Source organism: Neovison vison, chromosome 9 (genome assembly GCF_020171115.1).
Source record: "Neovison vison isolate M4711 chromosome 9, ASM_NN_V1, whole genome shotgun sequence".
Classification (NCBI taxonomy): Eukaryota; Metazoa; Chordata; class Mammalia; order Carnivora; family Mustelidae; genus Neogale; species Neogale vison.
In genome coordinates this window covers 16,790,383-16,810,393 of record NC_058099.1, presented here as the reverse complement: position 1 = coordinate 16,810,393, position 20,011 = coordinate 16,790,383, and the positions used below count along the sequence as shown (strand labels likewise).

General features: G+C 45.1%; 1 protein-coding gene across 1 annotated transcript in view; it reads right to left on the bottom strand.

Moving 5' to 3' along the window:
• The window catches only part of ASTN2 (astrotactin 2), a 736,372-nt gene that overhangs the window by 604,954 nt on the left and 111,407 nt on the right, over positions 1-20,011 (bottom strand). The window lies entirely within an intron of this gene.

The window sequence follows — 20,011 nt, the reverse complement described above, 5'->3', positions numbered from 1 at the left end:
GCCTGAACCAGAGCAGTGGCAATGAAGGAAGAGGGCAGCCCACTGATCAAATAACTTTTGAGGAGATAAAACTAGGGTCCTGTGACATGGAGATCACTGGGTACAACAGCCCAACTGTAGGGAAACTAAGCCCCACCACCCAAACAAGGTGTACGACTCACTCCAAGCAAGCAATTGGCAAAGTCAAGCCTTCTAACTCCCAGTCCAATGCTCCATTTTTATCAATACCCTTGGTGGATGTGTTACTAGCCTCATTCCTGTAAAGTTTCAAAATCAAGACTGGTGGAAAGTTCCAGAGAATGGTAACAGTGAGGTCGGAAGGGCAGAGAGAAAAAGGTGGAAGATAAAAGGAGAAAAAAAAAAGGCAGAAAAGCTCAAGAAGGAAGGAGAGGGGCAACATAAAAGGCAAGGAGAGGAAACGAGAAAGAAGCAAAGGAAATTGTCTACGTGGCCTCGCTGCCTTTGTTCTGAGAAATTCCCAAAGAGAGTCCCAACTTTGAAATCTTCAAGCTCAGCCCTCCCTCCATCTATGTCTCCAGAGGCAAGGACGCTTCTTCAGTTTGAGCTACCCACTGTCTGAGGCCAGGAGATGGTATGTGCAAAAGATTCCTGTTCCTTTGAAGGGATTTCACCAGACTGGACAAAGAAGGCTTCTGAACATCCCCACCCCAATTTCTACAGAGCTCCTGCTTTCCCAGGTAAGGTTTTTGGTTTAGACAGATGCATTTGGGGCATAGCTCATATCCAGGCAGCTGGTTTGGGCACAGGGCTCTGTGAAAAGCTCTGTCTTTGAGGAGAGAGGGGGAGTCTATGTTTACCTAAGGAAAAGACAATTGATAATGCAAATGGACCATCGAGTGGATTTATATCCTCACCTGCCTGTCCTAGATATCTCCGTTAGGTCTACCTAAAGGTGAACGGAGAAGAACGACCCAGACATGGGACCCCTACTCCGAGCCAACCATGCACAACTCTCCAGCAAGAGACACCCTCCAATTCTGAGAAGCACTTCTACGCCCAACCCTGATGGTTTAAACCCAGATACAAGTATGATTGGCCCCAAATTGTAAGAGTTAGATTAATTATAATTAAACATTTAGAGCAAACCGTAATGTGGAATCCTCCAAGGTAGGGGTGCACACGGGTCTGCCCACATTCATGCCTTCATTCATCTTCTTATCCGTTCATGCATCCATTCGACAATGTTTTCAGAAAAAACTGTAATGTGTCTGTGACAAGTATAGGAGGTATTGTCTTAGTGCAGGCACCAAAACAAAAATCATAGATTGGGTGGCTTAACAATTTATTTATGTTCTCACAGCTCTGGAGGAGAGGGGAATGTCTGAGATCAGGGTGGCAGGATGGTTGGGTCCTAGTGAGGTCTCTCTCCTTGGCTTACAGGCAGTCACCTTCTCACTGTGTGCTCACACAGCAGGGAGAGAGAACCCAAGGTAGGGAGACAGAGAGAGAGAGAAGGAGAGAGGGAAAGAGAGAGATGTTCCTCTTTTTCTGACACCCAGTCCTATCCTATTAGGGTCCCACCTCAATGATCTTATTTAATTTTAATTACCTCTTAAAGATCTTATCTCCAAATACAGTGTGCTGTAGATTGAACTGTGTCCCTCCGATTTCTTTATGTCGAAGCCCTAACCCCCAGTGTGACTGTATTTGGAGAAAGGAATTTTAGTAGCTAATTAAAGTTAAATGAGGTCATAAAGGTGAGGTCCTATTCCAATAGCATCAGTGTCTTTATAAGAAGAGGAAGAAATCACTCTCTCCTTCCCCTTGCTTTCCCCACGTACATGTATACCCTCTGGAAAGGTCACGTGAGCACACGGTGAGAAGGCAGCCATCTGTAAGCCAGACCCCTACCATGCTGGTGTCCTGATCTTGGCCTTCTAGCCTGCAGAACTATGAGAAAATAAATGCCTGTTGTTTAAGTCTCCCTATCTATGGTATCTTGTTATATGAGTCCAAGTAGACAAACAGAGTTTGTCTGAGGTTAAGATTTCAACACAGGATTCTGTGGGGGACACAAACATACAGTCCATGACAAGGTATGATGGTGAAAAGACAAATACCTCCCCCACCCCCCCCCCCATAATGCTCACCATATAGACGGGATGGACCAAGATGAATGAAATGGTTGACAGATACATGTAAAAAGTCTTAAGTGACATATACCACAAAGGAAAGGTGAAAAGAGACTCTCTTAGCAGAATATGACCTAGTTTAGGAAAATCATGAAAACTTGCTTCGAGGAGTGTGTAGTGGGACTAAGGGCTGAAAAGAGTAGGGGTTAACCAGGTGATGGGGAGTGGTTGGGGAGGAAGGAGGCTCAGAGAACACAGGAGGAGGGGAAGAAGTCAAACAAAGACGCTTTGAGGAGACGGAGTCAGGATGGGGCAGCACCATCACTCACGGGGCCCGAAACACTGAAAGCAAGTGGCGTGAGATCATGCTGGAGAGGTAAGAAGTCCTAACCCCAACCCCAACCCCGATCCTTCTGGGCCTTATTAAGGACAGAACACGCTGATGGTTTTAGACAGGAGAGTGGCTTAATCAGATCTTCATGTAGGGAAAACCGTTCCAGCAGCAGACAGCAGAATTCACTGAAGACGGACAGAAATAGAAGGAAGAAGACCAACCAGGAGGACGGGACGTTTGTGCAGAAGTCCACATCCGAGAGGATGATCCCCAGGAGAGGGCAGCGGAGGTAGAGATAGAGAAGTAGACTGCAGAGCAGAAAGAACAGAGGGAAATAGTGCAGACAGAGAAGTGGGAGCATCGTACAGGCACAATTCCCTCAGGAGGCGGTGGCTGACTGGAAAATGTGGATGAGGGAGGGGCAGGTGTGGAAGATGGCTCCGGGCCTGGCTTCCAGAGATGTCCTGAAGGCACCTCTCAAGGAGAATGGGAGCTCTAGAAGAGAAGACATTCCAGAAGACCGAAAACACGAGTCGGGTCTGAGATATGAATGCACAGTATCTTGCAGACATCTAAGGAGAGGTGCCCGAGGAGACGGCAGGTTACGCGGGTCTCACGCTCACAGGAGAGAGCGGGACTCCTGGAGACTCTGCACATGCCCTCCTTGGAAGAGCTACAGAAGCCGTGTGTGTTGTGGTTCAGAACACGAGCTTCTGGCACAGTGTAGACCACAAAACCCATGTTCATTCCTGGTCTGTACTGGCTGTTCTCCATTTGCTCCCCATGATCTAGCCCCGCCCCAGGTTCACTGGGCCCCACTCCAGGTCCTAGAGGCAGACCTTCTACGGACTAGTTCCCTTGCTCCTTGTTACTTGCCTACCAGTTGGCTTTGCCCATTGAGGTGCTCTGGGCGGATCCAGGAGGAAGATTTGGACACAGGTCATCCCTTGCTCCTTTGCTGTCTCTGTACCCTCATTCTCAGAATCTGGGAGTCTTGACAATCACAGCTTCTGCCAGGGGTCCCTGTTCACAGATCCAGTCCTCAGTGCCTCCAGAAAAACCATGTCCTGTCCCTTCCTCCTCAGTTATAATAGTAGTGGTTTCCTGTTATTCTTTGTCCCATGTTCTTCAATAACCCCTTGGGGATTCTCTGCACTCTGCCTAAGTCCCTATAAGTAATTGCTTCCTTGAATTTCTCCTAAAAGGCCCATCTGAAGATGCCTTCTTTGTCCAGCTGAGACCTTGACAGATACACCATTCCTTTTTGTTGCCTCTAACATTCACCGATTCTAAAGACCAGCCTCTCCCCATCCTGCTATTTCTGCTTCACTTTCTCCTAAACCGATGCGGACAGGACTGGCTGGAAGTAGAGGAAGACGCAGAGAGGGAAGGTTTGCTCCTCTGAGCTGCAAGGGTTTCTGATCCCGACGGCAGCAAATCCCATACATCTGTTTGGCGGCTCTCACCGCGGCAGCAGTGCCAAGAGCCCAGACTTACAGGGCAGGTGCCTGCGTGAGCCCCTCCATGGCCCACCTCGTTCTCCCTCCCGCTCTCCCCCACCCCCATGCCTCTGATCCCTTTTAGTAGCTCTATCAATATCAATATATCAAGTTGTCCAAACAAGCCACACTCCCTCCTGGTACCCACTGAGCTCTGCCTCCCCAGAGCAGCAAAATGCTCACCCGTCGCCCGGATGAATGCAACAGATGGTGCCTGATCTGAGCATCGCGGCAGACCCAGGAAGGGAGGGGGATGAGGGGGAAGCTGCCTCTTTCCACCATATGAGAGACTGTCAAGTTTAATGGGTATGAACCACTGGGGCCTGAGCAGAGGAGCCCCAGCCCCCAAGACAGAGAGAGGGAAGGAGGGAGGAAGAGAGAAACAAGAATGGAAAGGACAAGCATGGTCAGTCATAACAGCAGGGGGCATGAAAGGAGGAGGCAGGGATGAGTGGAAGGGAGGAGAGAGTAGGAAAGTAAGGCAGAGGAAATGGAAGGGGGAGTGCCAAGGACAGGAGAGGAGACAGAGAAGGCAGGAGAAGGGAAAGGAGAGGCAGAAAAGAGGGCAGATCTTGAGGGCCTTTGCAAAGGCATACGGCTCCCAGATACCAGGCAAGCTCCAGCGTGGTCCTCCGTCCTGCATGCTGTGTCTACCCTAGAACCCAGCAGTTCTTCATTCGAACTCCCCCCACACACAGTCTGTGACGTCCTACCACCGACACTTGCATAAGTTCAGGTTCAAGTTCCTGAATCACCTTCATCACCCTCTTTACTTTTTCTAGACTCCTCTAGCCTCTGTAAGAAGAAAATTCACCATTCTTGAATACCAACTCTTTGCTAGGCAAGGAGCCAGGCATCTCCTTACGGTTTCTTGTTTATTCCTCCTAACAGGCTTGAAGGGAAAGCACCAATAGCTGGTGTTTAGAAATGAGGAAACTGAGGCTCAGAGAAGGTAAGTCATCTACTAGGGTCACACAGCTTAGGAATGCCAGAGCTGGACGGGGACCCAGGATACGGTGACACTGACGATCCTGGCTCTGTCCTCTGTACCACGCTACATGTCTTCTTTCTGATTTGTTGGTGGAGGAAAGTGGAGAGTCCAGTCTTGGGGTTTGGAGGATAGTTCTCAGGGCCTGGAAAAGTGACTCTGACACCCCAGCCCCTCTTAAATCATCCAGGCAAGGAGCCCCAGGCAACCTGACCCTGGCTGAAGCCAGGGGCTCACCTTGACTGGAGACTGGTCAACTATGATGGAGGGATCTTGCTCAGTGTTGATGGTCTAGACTGTACAGCCTGGAGGTCTTAGGCTCAACTCATGCCCCATTTGTCAGCTTTATCTCACTAAGGACTATGTTCAGAGAAACAAGCCGCAGGTGACTAGTGATACTGACTAGTAACTAGTAACTGACTAGTAACTAGTAACTGACTAGTGACTAGTAACTAGTAACAAAGCCAACTCAGGTTCCAGGGTAAGGTTCTAATGTCCGCTCTGTCCCTGTGTGACCTGGAGTCACTCCCTTCTCTTTCACAAGGCTCAGTTTCTTTGTTTGTAAATGTCTGCAGGGCAGTGGGAGAACTGAATGTAACTATGTATATAAATTGTCTAACAGAGCTCCTGGAACCTAGTAGGTGCTCAAGAAAGAGCACTCATTACCTCTTTCTAAATTCCCTAAATACCTCTCACTAATTACCTCTCAATGAATTCCTCTCCCTTACCCTTTGGCTTTGTGATTGGTCAATCATTTCATCGATCCATCCATCCACTCATGTGTTCACTCATTCATTTTGAAAGTCACCTGCATTATAAAATATCCACTTTGAAAATTCTTTCAGAGAATATATAATTCCTCTTTTATTCACATGTGAGAACAAAGGCACCGAGAGACAAAGTCATGACAAAAGTCTGCAGAAGACCAAGGTCCAGCCCTCAAGTCTCCTGTTTCCACCACTCTTCCCTAATTCCCCAAATTCTAAGACCATTTTAACCTCAGATCTAGTGATGTTTAATTTTATATATCAACTTGTCTAGGCCACGGAACAGAGAGAGTTGGTCAAGCATTATTCTTGATGTTTCTGTGATGGTTTGTTTTGTTGTTGTTGCTTTGGTTTTTTTGTTTTGTTTGATAAGACTAACATTTAACTCAGTAGACCTTAAATAAGGCAGATAACCCTCTATCATGAGCGTGGGCTTCATGCAACTTGCTGAAGGCCTTCACAGAAAAAAGACTGACCTCCCCCAAGGGATGAAGAACTCCGCCGGCAAATCATCTTCAGACTTGAGCTGCAACATTTAAGCGTTCCCCACATCTCTAGCCTAAAGGTTTACCCTGAAGATTTGGGATTTGTCAGCTTCCAAAATCATAGGCGTCATTTCCTTAAAACAAATTAACAGAGAAATAAACAAATCTCTAGACAGATGCTGATAGAGATGGAAAGTGGTAGAAAGATATAGAGATAGAAAAAATCTATATATATAACCAACAGGTGATAGAGATAGAAGTACTTCCTATTGGTTCTGTTTCTCTGGACAACCCTGACTAATAGTCTGTGTCCTGAGGCTTTGGACTAGGCATACTTAGATGCCAGGATTGTGGGGGACAGTATTAAGACATTCCTGCTCTAAAGCACATACCAGCTGGGAAGACCTGGTACAAAAGCAAAGAATCATCACAGTTGGAAGTTGTGAGAATCGAGTCACTGAATCTAACATTGCGTCTCCTAGAGCAGCCACCTCTTCATGAAAAGAAAAAAAAAAGGAAAAAAGAAAATAGTCCGTATTCCTTAGCCAGATGACAATATTCCACAAGTAGAACAAATTCAAAATAAAATCCATATACACATTTTTTAAAAAATGGCCACCTCTTCCCCATTCTCAGGGTTAAAAAGTTGATGGATAGAATTTTCTCACTTTTAGTTTTCTTTGTTTTTTTTTTTTTTTTCCTCTCTCCCACACATTTTCTTAAACCTTTGATGCCTGCTATGGCTTATCTTCAAGCAAGCGCCTACTAGCAAGACAAATGAACAAACAGCAGCAAATATAAATTGGAAAACTTGGGAACAGCCTTTTTTTATGAACACGATCTTGGGCCCATCAGCTAACACGGCAGACTTGGAGGGTGGTCATAATTTCTGCTGGAGAACTACATCAAGCTGGAATGATGGAATAAAAAAAATTAGTGCTATTTGCCTCAGCTCTCTTCAAAACACAATACCTTCCAGTTTCTCTGCAGCTGGTTCCACAGTCCCTAGCCAGGACACAGATGGTCTCGAAGATTCTTTCCCGCTCCATGGCCCTGTAGTTCTAAATGTAAATGAAACTGGGCTTTCAGTAAGATGAATAACCACAAGGACTGCAGTCACGACTTCGCGGGGCCTTCTTATCTCCGGAGAATGCTCTCTTTACAATCTCCTGTTTTCATAGAGCCCAGAGAGGCACAGGAGACTTCCAGAGTTTGGGCTGAAGTTGAAACAGCAGGCCAACAAGTCCTGTGCAAGAGATAGCAAGGCATGGCTGCGGGAAAGCTTTGGAATCAGTTGCAGTTTGGAATGTTAAGCTCTATTCCTTACCAGCTGCGAGATGGGGGCAAACCCCTTAACCACGCAAAGTCTCAGCCTCCCCAAGTGTTAAGCTGAGGTTGGCAATTCCAAATTCATAAAGCTGTTTTGGGGGTTAAATGAGATGCTAAGATGCTTACCCCGGTGCCTGATGCAGAGTAAGCATTTAAGAAATGAGAGTTAATACTGTTATTTTCTTGGCCAAAAAGATCTTAAACCATCAGTCATGGCGAATCCAGATCCTCTGCCCAAACCTGCAGGGTATAGAGAAGTCCAGAATCCGTGGGGACTCACAGACACCAGCCAGAGTCCTCTCCCAGAGTCCTCCTTTCTGTAACTGCATAGGAAGGCCAAGTGTGTGGTTCTGCATGGCCTGGGGCTGCGGGGCAACCTGGGTCCTACAACTGGAGCCAACAGTAGTCCTGGGTGCTGCATCCAGATGCGGGCACTGGGCAGACAGGGATGAAACGTACATTGTCCCTTCTTTCCACTGCAAAGCTCTTTAGTGCAAGAGACAAGTAAACATAATGAAGAGAGTGCGTGCGAAACAGCCAGAGAAGTGTGACAAGAACACTGAGAACGTGCCCTCCAATTCCTTTTGCAACTGGAAAGGCTCTTGAAAATTCCTGGAGATGCAGCTAGTCCTGAACCTTAAAGAATGCAGAACTAGGTAAAGGAGACTTTAAAAAGAGAGCCATCCGCAGGTGACAGGGACAATGACTGTAGAGAAAATCCCACACCGTTTGGATCTTCTAGAGATTCCAGTGGGAGATGATTTCATTACCGAGAGAATCCGTCTTCAGCTAGGAAGAATGCTCGCTCTTGCTTTACACGTCTCCCTCTTTTCCTAACCCTCATTCGAAGAGCCCCTCTACTTGAGAGCCCTACTCTCTAGCCCCATGACCCTTTCCAGTGCCTAGCCCTGCCAGCTCAGGAGGAGTCTGCAGAGTAGGAATCCCAGAGACTGGGTTTTCACCTCCCTCCTCTCACGGATGCACTCTGCGGCTTTAGGTGTGTTTCTCCACCGCCCTAAGCCCCGGTTCTTCACCTGTAAAACCCTGAGCATAAATCTCCCTCAAGAAGTGTGTGGTTTTGTGGGTTTTTTCCTGGTTGAAATTTAATGCCATAATACATGCAAAGTGCTTAGCTCAGTACCCAAAACGGATTAAGCACTCAACGAAGTACAGCCTTTATTATCATTATTGTTCCCGGGCTTAAGTGAGATAAGCTTGCAGAGGGCCTTGCCCTGAGTCAAAGCTTAATGCCTGCTGCTTTCTTCCCTTCCCTTTTGGCTAACTCATACCCTTTGACTAAGGCCTCGAACTCCCTGTGGTCCTCTCATGGATAAACTTGACTGTCGTGCCTGGCTTGGGGCCTTCTATCTCCACTCTACTTGAGCCCATGTCCATGGTTACCCCATGCCTGTAGCCAAAACCTGGAACCTGGATACCTCTGCAACATTAATCCTGGATCCCGAACTTCTGCTCGTGGCCCTCCGTCTACACTCACGCCTCACTCTGTCAGACTCATCAAGTTTATGCTCTGACCTCCAAGGGATTCCTAGGTCTCAGGGGAAAAAAAAAAAGTGTGTGTGTACTGTTGCCAGGGAAGATTGAACTCCACCATCATGAGCCGGAGGCAGCTCTTTTCTAGCAGCAGGAGGGGAGATGCCCACCTTCTTACCCCTCCCCCCTTCCTCCCCAGAAATTTAACCTGTTCATGGTTTCACTTTTTCCCCCCAGAGAGTTAGCTTGGACTTCCCTGATTGATCTCGGTTGTGACCGAGATTCACTCAAATTTCCATTCCAATCTGTTAAGGACATCTCCTTAGTCATATAATCATAACAGCAGTAATAATAACACTTACCATTTATGGAGTGTTTATAATGTGATAGATATTAAGGTAAACAGTTATGATCGAATATGATTCTCATCATGACTGTCGTGCATGAAATAATTAGCCTCCTTTCATCGCCCCATCCCCCCCACCCACACCCTTGCTATACCCGCTTGGTAGATGGAAGGTACTTCACTGTACCTTGATTTTCTCTTGGCTGTGTGACTTCTTACGGCCAATGGTATGTGGGTCAAGGTCAGCGTATGTCAGTTACAAGCACAGGCTTCAAGAGGTACCACATTCTTCTGCTCCCACATTTACACCCGCCACCACCGTGAGGAGGACCGGTCTCAGCCAGCCCGCTGGTGCAGGGAGGATGAATGACATGTGGGGGATTCACAGCTCTGCAGCACGGAGCCGGCACCTGACTCCTATCACCTGGGGCACGGACCCCCCCCCCAGTCTGACGATTATAAGCAAACCCATCTAAGATGAGCACAACACTCCACACACATGACAAATTGATGTTTCTTGTTGGATGCCACTGAGATGTTGCAGCTGTTTGTTATGTAGCACTATTGTAGCAATGATTGACTGGTAGGCAACCTGACAAGATGCCTATTATTATTTCCATCTGACAAATGGGTAAGTGAGGCACAGCAAGATTAATTACTTTTCAAGTGTCATCTAACCTATGAAGAGCAGAGTTGGACAAGTATCTCCCAATACTACCCCAAGGATTGTTTTGGAGTGCGACCAATAAACAATGATTTAATGAACTGACCTGCATATTGGAATAGATGAAAGTAACCCCTCTGAGCCAGCTTCCCTTTGATCGCATTAATGATAATTATGAAGACTATCCTAGAAATAACAATGACCTGAAACTGAGGTGTCCCTCTTCAGGGGCATAAAGACTATTAGCCCATCCATTCAGAGCTTACAGCGTTGGGCTATGGTTGGTGAATGAGTGGACAAAGGTTCCGAGGGGTGGATGACTGGCCACTGAATGAGGGGTGTGAGAATACACACCGTGACTTAAGTCCATTACGAAGCCATGCAATGGCGGGGGGAGGGGTTCACCAGAGCGCAGACTATGGGATTTGTACAATCTTACTACTTCAACTGGCAGATTTTCCATGCGTCTTCCTTTAAACTAAGGGCCTATCTCCCCAGTGCAAAAGGGTGGTTGTAAATTTAAACACATGTAAGTCAACTATAGCAAATAGCAGGGATTTTGCAGTGAAATTAATGCAGCTGCATTATAAATATGTCCTATTTCTCAATATTAAACTCTTAAAAATAGACTAGCTAAATATATAGGCAGTAATGGATTGAGGCTGAGTTAGCGTTACTGTAAGGCTGGGGATTTTCCATTTAATGACTTATAATTTCAATTTCCCATTCCTGCATGACAGTGAGAGCAGGCTTGTTTTATTATTCGTGATTACATGCCACCACCACACTAAAACGGGTGGAGAGACCCTTGAGAGCAACAATGGTGGGAGGGGAGAACAGAGATTCCCGGATTGAAAACTCAGCGGATCTGGCAGAAGAAGACCCGCCCATGAGCTCCAGCTCAGCTGCTGTGTGACTTCGGACACACACCAAGCCTCTCTGAGCCTCAGGAAATTCCAGTTTCTGTGAGACGCACGTTAAAGCATTTTAGATAAACTGGGCCACCATGAACTTTGCAATACTGACACTTCGCTATAGCTCAGTAAAGACAGCGGGGGGCTTCTAAGTCCTGTTTTTCACATCCTTAAACATAGTGCCAGGTTCCATGCCAAGAAGTGAGACAAAACAACATGCTAGAGGGGCGCCTGGCTGGCTCAGTGGGTTAAAGCCTCTGCCTTTGACTCAGGTCATGATCCCAGGGTCCTGGGATTGAGCCCCACGTCGGGCTCTCTGCTCAGCGGGGTGCCTGCTTCCTCCTCTCTCTCTGCCTGCCTCTGCCTACTTGTGATCTCTGTCTGTCAAATAAATAAATAAAAATAATCTTAAAAAAAAACGTGCTAGAAACACTGTGCAAAATTATCTTATTACCCTGGGGTTCAAATCCTGGGCCTGCCAATTCGTACACGCTCACCACGGAACACAGCGGACCCTGCCTCTCTGTCCTCTGATGTTCTACATTTACTAAATGGAGAGGAGGCGACCTACAGGACAGGTTTACATAGGCACACTAGTGACACCGCCACTTCAAATGGGCTGACTTCCTGAGTGTTTACTCTATGCTGGACACCATGGCCTCATATCCTACTCCCCACAAGCTTGGAGAACAGGTGACATTAGTATCATCCTGTGGGGACACAGCTTGACCTGGAGCCCAGGCTGGTCTGAGGCCTGTCGTTTTAACCACTGTTGAAATGATGCAGACAGTCGGAGGAATGAAAGAAGGATGTGGGGAGAGCAGAAAAGGGACCAAACTATGGTATGTTGGAGCTGTCCCACGCACCTACGGGGGGCTAATGTGTGGATACGGGGGTCACATATACATCTGAGGAATTTGTTCTGTTCCATGGCTCGATAATCCTTTATTATCTCTGTCTTCCCTTATTCAGTCCCAGTTAAACTAGCTCAGCTAAGGATTATGGATACCTCCTCTTTTCTCTCCATCCTTTTCCCAGGGAGCAGTCAAAAAACTAAGCTAAGACAGTAGAAAGAACTGGAAATCATGTCTTTAGCAGAGCAGAACAAATTCCTCCTCTGATGTTTTTTGGTGAAATAATAGAGATCCATCCTAGGGAGCCATTTGCACAGTGAGTCTGTGTGCACGGGCGGATGGGTCTTGAGGAATGCTCTCATTTTGCTCGATGTGCACAATGAGGTAGAGAAATGTGATAAAAGAGAGAGAGAGAGAGACAGGGAGGCTGGGAACGAACCTCAAACCAAGCTCATGCAGTCGCAACACTGGGGGTTCTGAGAGCCCTGGGAGGAGTCCCATGCTCCTGTCATTGTTCTGATGAGAAGTATTCGCGGATTAGAAACCACAAGTGCTACCTGTCTCCTTTCGTCCTCACCTTTTAGCTCCTATCAGTCATCTCCTGATTTCAACCTCCAGAAGCTGGACCCAAAAGCCTGAGTTAGGCAGAAGTGTCCAGGTAGGGTTTTTTTGGATTCCTCATCAAAAATGTACATTTTAATTTTTAAAAATTTTTTAAAGATTTATTTATTTGACACAGAGAGAGAGAGAAAGAAAGAGAGAGAGAGCACAAGCAGGGAGAGTGGAGAGGGAGAAGCAGGTTCCCTGCTTAGCAAGGAGCCTGATGCATGGCTCAATCCCAGGATCCTGGGATCATGACCTGAGCCAAAGGCAAACGCTTAACCGACTGAGCCACCCAGGTGCTCCCCAAAATGCACATTTTATAAACACTTGTTCAGCCGGGAGTTCTTCCTTCGTCTCCTTCCTTGTGTCATTTCCATTCAGCAATTTGGGCATCAGAGATCGCAGTGCAAGTTAACAGTAAGAGGACCACTAAGAAAGCAACATGAATAGAAACAGAATGAACAGAAACACAAGGGCGACAGCTCCGCCATGCATTGCTCAGACCATGCCTAGGGGACTCCGTTGAGATCTGAATGTCACGTGAAAAATACAACTAACAAAGCAGACCAGGCCAGGTATGAAAAGCTGGTCTGCTATGAGGGCTTGGACTGGTATCATGAGGAACAACAAGATAATAGGAAAGAGTAAAATTAACCTATCTTCTGTTATCTGAAGGGCTGCCGTAGTAGTAGTACTGCTAGTACTCATGTTTACCCCCTTATTACTGTAGCTGAGTCCCAAGCAACATGATGCATGCTTTTTATAGGTTATAATTACAAGAGCTATTTTCCCTAAGTGCTTACACTGGGCCAGGCACCTGCTAAAATATCCAAGATAGAATTCCACGTAATTTCCAAGATGCTGTGAAGCCAACTCTAGTTATATCTCTTGTTACAGATGGGAAGACTGACCCTGAGACAGTTCAGGTTCTGGATGAAGGGAAGGTTTCTCCACCTCAACATTACTCACATGTGAGGATTGCCTTATGTATTGTGGGATGTTCAGAAGCATCCCTGGCCTCGGCCAGTTAGATGCTACTAGTCCCTTCCCCACGTTGTGACATCCCAAAGTGTCTGCAGATAATGCCCAATATCCCTGGAGAGGCAAAATCACCCCTGGTTGAGAACCACTGCCCAAAGGTAATTGGGAGGACTGGGATTCAAATTTAGATATATCTGGTTCTAAGATCCATAATCTTAAGAGCTGTAGCATCATAACAAGTATAATAGTAAAAGTAATTATCTTAAGAGTCCACTGTATGGCAGGAGCTCTCTAACTATGCAAAAAAATAGCTGGTGGAGGTGCCCAGTCCTCAGAAACTGGAAGTGATCAGACAGAGGTGCTACATTCCAAAAACAACATAGAAGAGATCCAAATATCAAATAACCAGTGAACTAAAAGGCTACACCCATGATAACCTTAAAAGTCTAGTATGTGGTAAATTTAAAGCATGAGCTTCTAATTTTTTTTTAAGATTTTATTTATTTATCAGAGAGAAAGAGGGGGAGAGAGCAAGCACAGGCAGACAGAATGGCAGGCAGAGTCGGAGGGAGAAGCAGGTTCCCCGCGGAGCAAGGAGCCCGATGTGGGACTCGATCCCAGGACGCTGGGATCGTGACCTGAGCCGAAGGCAGCTACTCAACCAACTGAGCCACCCAGGCGTCCCAAGCTTCTAATTTTTATTCTAAATCTGTTTCAATAATTATGGAGGAGGAAAAAAAATCTTCATATGAATTGTCTGTCCCTTAGCGGACTCTCAAAGAAATTCACCTTGCTTCCATAGGTACAAGAACAAGAAGATGCCCCTTTCCAGCTCTCTGCCTTCATCTCTCCAACACACACACACACACATAGGCATGAACCCTCTTGTCCATGCATCTGGGCTCAGAATCAATTGATCCTTTGTCTGGCTCTAGGTAGAAGATAGCTAAGATACAATAGCAAGTCGTCAGCTGTGCAGCAGATTGGCAAATCTTCACCTGTTTGTAGTAAATTAATGATGCCCAAGCAAGGAAGACATTGACAAGAAGGAAGCCCATTAACCTCCTGCCTGCCTCTCTTCATGGTCAGAGCATCTACTCTTCAGATGTATTTGAATGCAGAGGATGAAAATGGAGGGGAGACATGTAAATCTCTAGCAATTAAGGCTGGGATGAAAAAAATAAAAAACAACACACGGATTCGGGTCAGTGAGAAATCTGCTGGAAGCCATTCATCCAGGTGAAATTTCACAGTCAGTCCTCAAAAGAGCCTGATGATGCAGTGAATTACACCAAGATGAAGTTAAATTAAAGGTGAACTAAATTGGGCTAAACACAAATAAGAGTATCTCAATTAACTCATGACTCAAGCACCTATTTTAAAGAAAAAAGAAAGACAAGAGGAAGATATGGAACTCCCATATCCACAAGCCAAGTGGACAGAGAAGTCCACCTGTCTGGTTGACTTCAGCATTCACCTGCAAAGCCCTGGGACTAAAGCAACACTCTGAGGCAGGATATGGTATATAAAAGAAGGAGAAGAGAGTTTTCCAAAGTGACATATGCAAAGATGCAGAAGTTCAAAGTCATCTTCAGTTTAAAAAATGACAAGTCATTTATAATGCCTGGAGTTCAGCATTCCTGGAGGGGTAATGCTGCAGATGAGGTGAGAATGGAGTTGTGGACACATCAGGGAGAAATTCGAATGCCAAGTTAAGCACTTGAACTTTAGTCTATATAATAGGGAAGAGTATACATATATGCATTATGAGATATATGGATACATAGGAAGATTGTGATCAGAAGTGTGGTACTGTCAGAGATGTACTTAAGAAAGATTAATGTGACTGCCAGTTTGGAAGAGGGAAACAAATGGATAATGATAATCATGATAAAAAGAGCTGAAATGTATTGAGCCACTTGGCATGTGCCAGTAACTGTGCTAAGCATTTTGCCTGAATTTTCCAGTTTATTACTCACAACAACCATATGAGGTAAGCACTTCAATAAATTACTTTTTGTAGAAGAATTTAAACTTGGGATTCAAATCGTATTCGGGGTCCCAAAACAAATTATCAGTTGAGCCAAAATACTAACCCTGGTCCAATTTTAGTGACTATGCATTTATTCAAGAGGTAAGTCTAGACAAAAGAAGATACAGATTTGACTATGGCAATATCAAAGAAAACAAGATGTATATTTGAAATCTATCTATCTATCTATATGGATTAGAATAGACAGGAATGATTGGACTTAGATCTAAAGTGGAGAAGATAAGGAGAAATCAAGAATGAACCCTAGCTCCACTCTCCCTTCTACCTAGGAATGGCATCCAACTATGATGTGAGAGGTAACTATCCTTCAGTATATCTGAAAGTTACCTGAACGATCCCCTTTTCAATTACAGAAGGGTAACACATCAGTGATGCTTTCTTTACTGTGGCTAACTTGCTAACACAACCTAATCAAGATACTCATTGTGGAAAAGACAAAATAAAATCATGGCATGAAGACATTTCTTCATCTTACCATCAACCACAGTAAGTAAGTGGCAGCAGGGCAGAGACTGTTGGTCAAGACCATGACCCTGACTCTGGGATTTCCGGAGGACTAGAGGGTTCAGACAGATAGCCAAGGAGGGCACTGGTTTAATGAGCGGGAGGGCTTGTAGACAGCTGAACTTGAAACTGAGGTAAACTCAACTATGCAAATATTTGCACTCACCTGTTCAATGAGCTTATCATGAAGACTTTCATGATTTGGACCTGTACGTCCAATCACTGGAGTCTCGGGTCTCAGCCTCTGCTTTTCCCAGGTACCAGGTATATGGCCTTCTCTGATTTTCACTGTTTTCCCATCTTCACTCTCATCCTTCTGAATGGGCCTGACCTTCCCTACCTTACCCTCTCTCTAGTCAGAGCCGTCATTCACTTCCAAGCTAATTGTCTCCATCGATGTGTGCAAACCAACCATTTATGGGAAATGCCACGGAATGTTAATTTCATTTGGAACTGGGTAATTGCAGAAAGTGCTCCCATTTTTTTATAATATAGAATGAATAAGTATTGTATTAATAGTGCCATTTCCAATTACAACCCCAATCACAGGCCTGTCGTCCCCTAACTGTGGGTTATTTTTCATGGAGCACTTTTCTGAACAGTTTCCTTTTTCAATCCTTCCCCCCTACTCCCTTCCTCACATCATTATAATTAAGATAATGCAGCATAATTATAAACACATACTGGAAACTCAAATGCCAGCATGGCTATCCAACCAGTGCTACATGCTTATTGAAATTTCTCAAGCAAAAAAAAGAAAAAAAAAAGAAAAAAATGTGTTGGAGTCGCTATTGAAAGAGAAGAATGAAGACTGGGGAAGTCAGCAACTCCAAAAAACCTGGCCCGGGTCCATGTCTGGGAGCTGAGCTTTCTTGGATATTTCTAGAAGGCAACCAGAAAACATGTGCAATGCTTTCAGATGTTGAGAGAAAAAAAGTTGCTGAGCACTGACCAGGTGCTTCACCTTTATCAACTGATTGCCTCATCAAAACACACCCATGGAGTTTGGTTTTTATAACCATTTTACAGATGAAGAAACTGAGTCTCAGGAGTTAAGAAAGTTGGCCAATGTGAAGAATGAGAATGGACAAGATGAGATGGAATCCCTGATTCCAGTATTAGCTAGTTATTACCACGAAGCAACACTCCAAAAACACTTTTTTTTTTTTTCCACATTCAAAACTGTATTCATTCATGTGTCTGCAGCTTAAGTCAGGGACAAGTTGTTCAGACTGGGCTTTGCTTGCTGCAAGCTGAAGGCTGGTTTCAGGTCTACTTTATGGGTCTCTCATCATCTTTGGGCCAGAGGGCTCTCTGGGGCATCGTCCCGCAGAGATGTGAGAAGGCGTGAGAAGGAAACTCCACCGTATAAGTATATTTCAAGCTTTTGTCTGTGTCATACAGACAAAACGTCTCAGTGGTCCAAGTCAGCGAGATGGCCAAGCCCGGGACCCCTGGGACAGGGAAGCACATTCCACTCACAGTGGCAGATGGAAAGTGGATATTTGAAGAACAGTAATCTGAGCAATGACACATCTACATCTTTCCATGTTCATTATACCTTGAAAACCATACCACTTAGAGTCTAAGCTCCTAGAGCACAGGGGGTCAGGTCAAAGAGAGACGACCATGGTGACATAGAAGTGAGCATGAATTATATGACCTGGAGATTTCCTTATTCGTATGAATGGTTGTTAATACGATGGAAGGCTACCGAGATGTCTGTAACAGAATTTTTAAATGTACACTGCTTCTTTGTAACCTCATGTTTTATCCTCCATTCTGCTTTATTTTTCTCCATTAAACATATCACTCCTGACCTCATGTTATATATTTATTTTGATTATTATCTGCTCTTGCAAATCTAAGTTAAATGAATAAAGATTTTGTTGATTTTGTTAACTGTAATATCACCAACACCTTTGATATGGACTGGAATGTAGTAGCATATAATAAAGATTTTTTTAAAAAAAGATTTTATTTATTTGACAGAGAAAGAGATCACAAGTAGGCAGAGAGGCAGGCAGAGATAAGGCGGGGTGGGGGTGGGGGAAGCAGGCTCCCCACTGAGCAGAGAGCCCAATGCAGGGCTCCATTCCAGGACAGGATCATGACCTGAGCTGAAGGCAGAGGCTTAACCCACTAAGCCACCCAGGCACCCCAAAGATTTTTTTTTAAGTAAATGAATGGAAGTATGGAACCCCAGCTTCTAAAAACTCCATCCATGCAACAGAAAAAAATTGACCCATACCACTGTAGGTACTATCTTATGTTTCAAAGAAGGGACAGGTTTTGAGAGGTACAGTGGAACGATGATGATGAGCAGTCTCTTACCATTTTTTTTAGGAAAGGTAGATAAAACAGCTCTTGCAGAAGTAAGAAGAATCAAACCTCACAACAGGTTCCGTGAAGGGCTGGGGTTAAAAGCTGGAGAAAGTTTCATGGAGCAAGAGCCTTTTGAACTAGTTTTTAAAGGCCATGTTAGATTCACACAAGGGGGAACGGGGGAGCAAAATCCCAGGAAGGAAAAACAACACAAGAAAACTCATAGAAGGAAGAAAAGGTGCAGGTCACTGTTACAACTGATCAAATAAGTTTCACATTCCCTTTAGAATATTTTGTTTTATCTAAGCAACTCCAGATTTCTTAGTTGATCTATATTGTAACGATATATAATATATAGGAGATTTATTATCATTATATGTTCCAGGTGGAAAAAAACGAAAACAAAACAAAACAGAGGCTCCAAGACAGTCTGTAATTCAACTTTGCAACTGAATGAGAAATGGAAATTTTAGATGAGACCCCAAAGTGACATACACAGACTCCAAAATGAGTTTGAAGATGGAATCACCCAGTAGATCCTAGGAATAGTGAGTAGTCAAGAACCGATTAGTGAACTAGTAAACTTCTCAACCCCATGAAGGGACAAATGATCTTTGAAGAAAGGGTCCTTAGGTGATGGCTTGGGAAACAGCATCACTGCGAGCCCATCTCCTTCTGCCCGGAGGATAAGGAATGATGATGGTGGGAGCACCTGCTCCCAGGTAAGCCTAATGAGAAGGACTCCCAGGGCACCACTTGGAGAATTTCACATGTGGCTCTTGCCCAGTGGGCTGGTGTCCAGAGAGAGATGGGCTGGCCCGCTGCTCTGGTGATGGCAAAGCAGAGGTGCCTGGTGTGGGATCAGTCTGCACCCCCAGAATGTTCTCTATATCCTAGATAGGATGATGAGCCAGAGAAGACCCGCATAGGTTGAAATACACAACAGCTGTTAAAAGAAGGATGCTGAGCTAGACTGTCGACTCATAACCTGGCCCCTCCACATTCCAGCTGGGAGAGCTTGGGCAAGTTCCTTAAGTTTTCTAACTTTCAGGTTCTTTATTGTAAAGCAGGGATAATCATCATACTAACAAGGGGCATGATGAGGGTTAAATGAATCCATCTAGGGAAAACATTTAACACGTTGTAAATGTGGTGTAAGTATTAACTGCCTAAATTATGTCAAATTAGAAGGAATGCTACTGTCTGGAAGGGTGAACACACGGCACCAGAGGGGAGCTGGAGGAAATTCTAAAGTCACAGAAGGAGTGAATGGACACAGGAAAACAGGGATATATCCAAACACGTTAAGGGACTTCAGAGAAGGGGTCTTTAGGAATGGGTAGGGGTGGGGGAGGGGGGGGTCTCTGAGGAAATCATAAAAATGCCTTCAAAGAGCCAGCACTCACTCTACCAAGCCCACTGTCACTGAAGCCAAGTCAGGACAATGCCAACAAGTCAGACCTTCCCTGATGCTCTTATGTTTCCTCTCTCCTCATCCACTCCCCAGCCCTGGAGGGGTTAGAAACAATAGCTAAAAGGTAAGGGGAAGAGAGAAGCAGAAAAGAGAAATCAGGAGTCACCCATCCTTCTCAGCCACCAAGGTAAATCCACTCTGGTTGGGAGAGCAGAACTGGAGAGGAAGGCTCACCTTTTTTCCTTTTTTTTCCCCCCAATGTATATATTTAGTTTATTCCTACATCATAATGAAGAAGTTCCTCTAAATAGTGTCATTTATACATAATTTGCATATTACCATTTAGAATTAAGTTTAATAACATTTG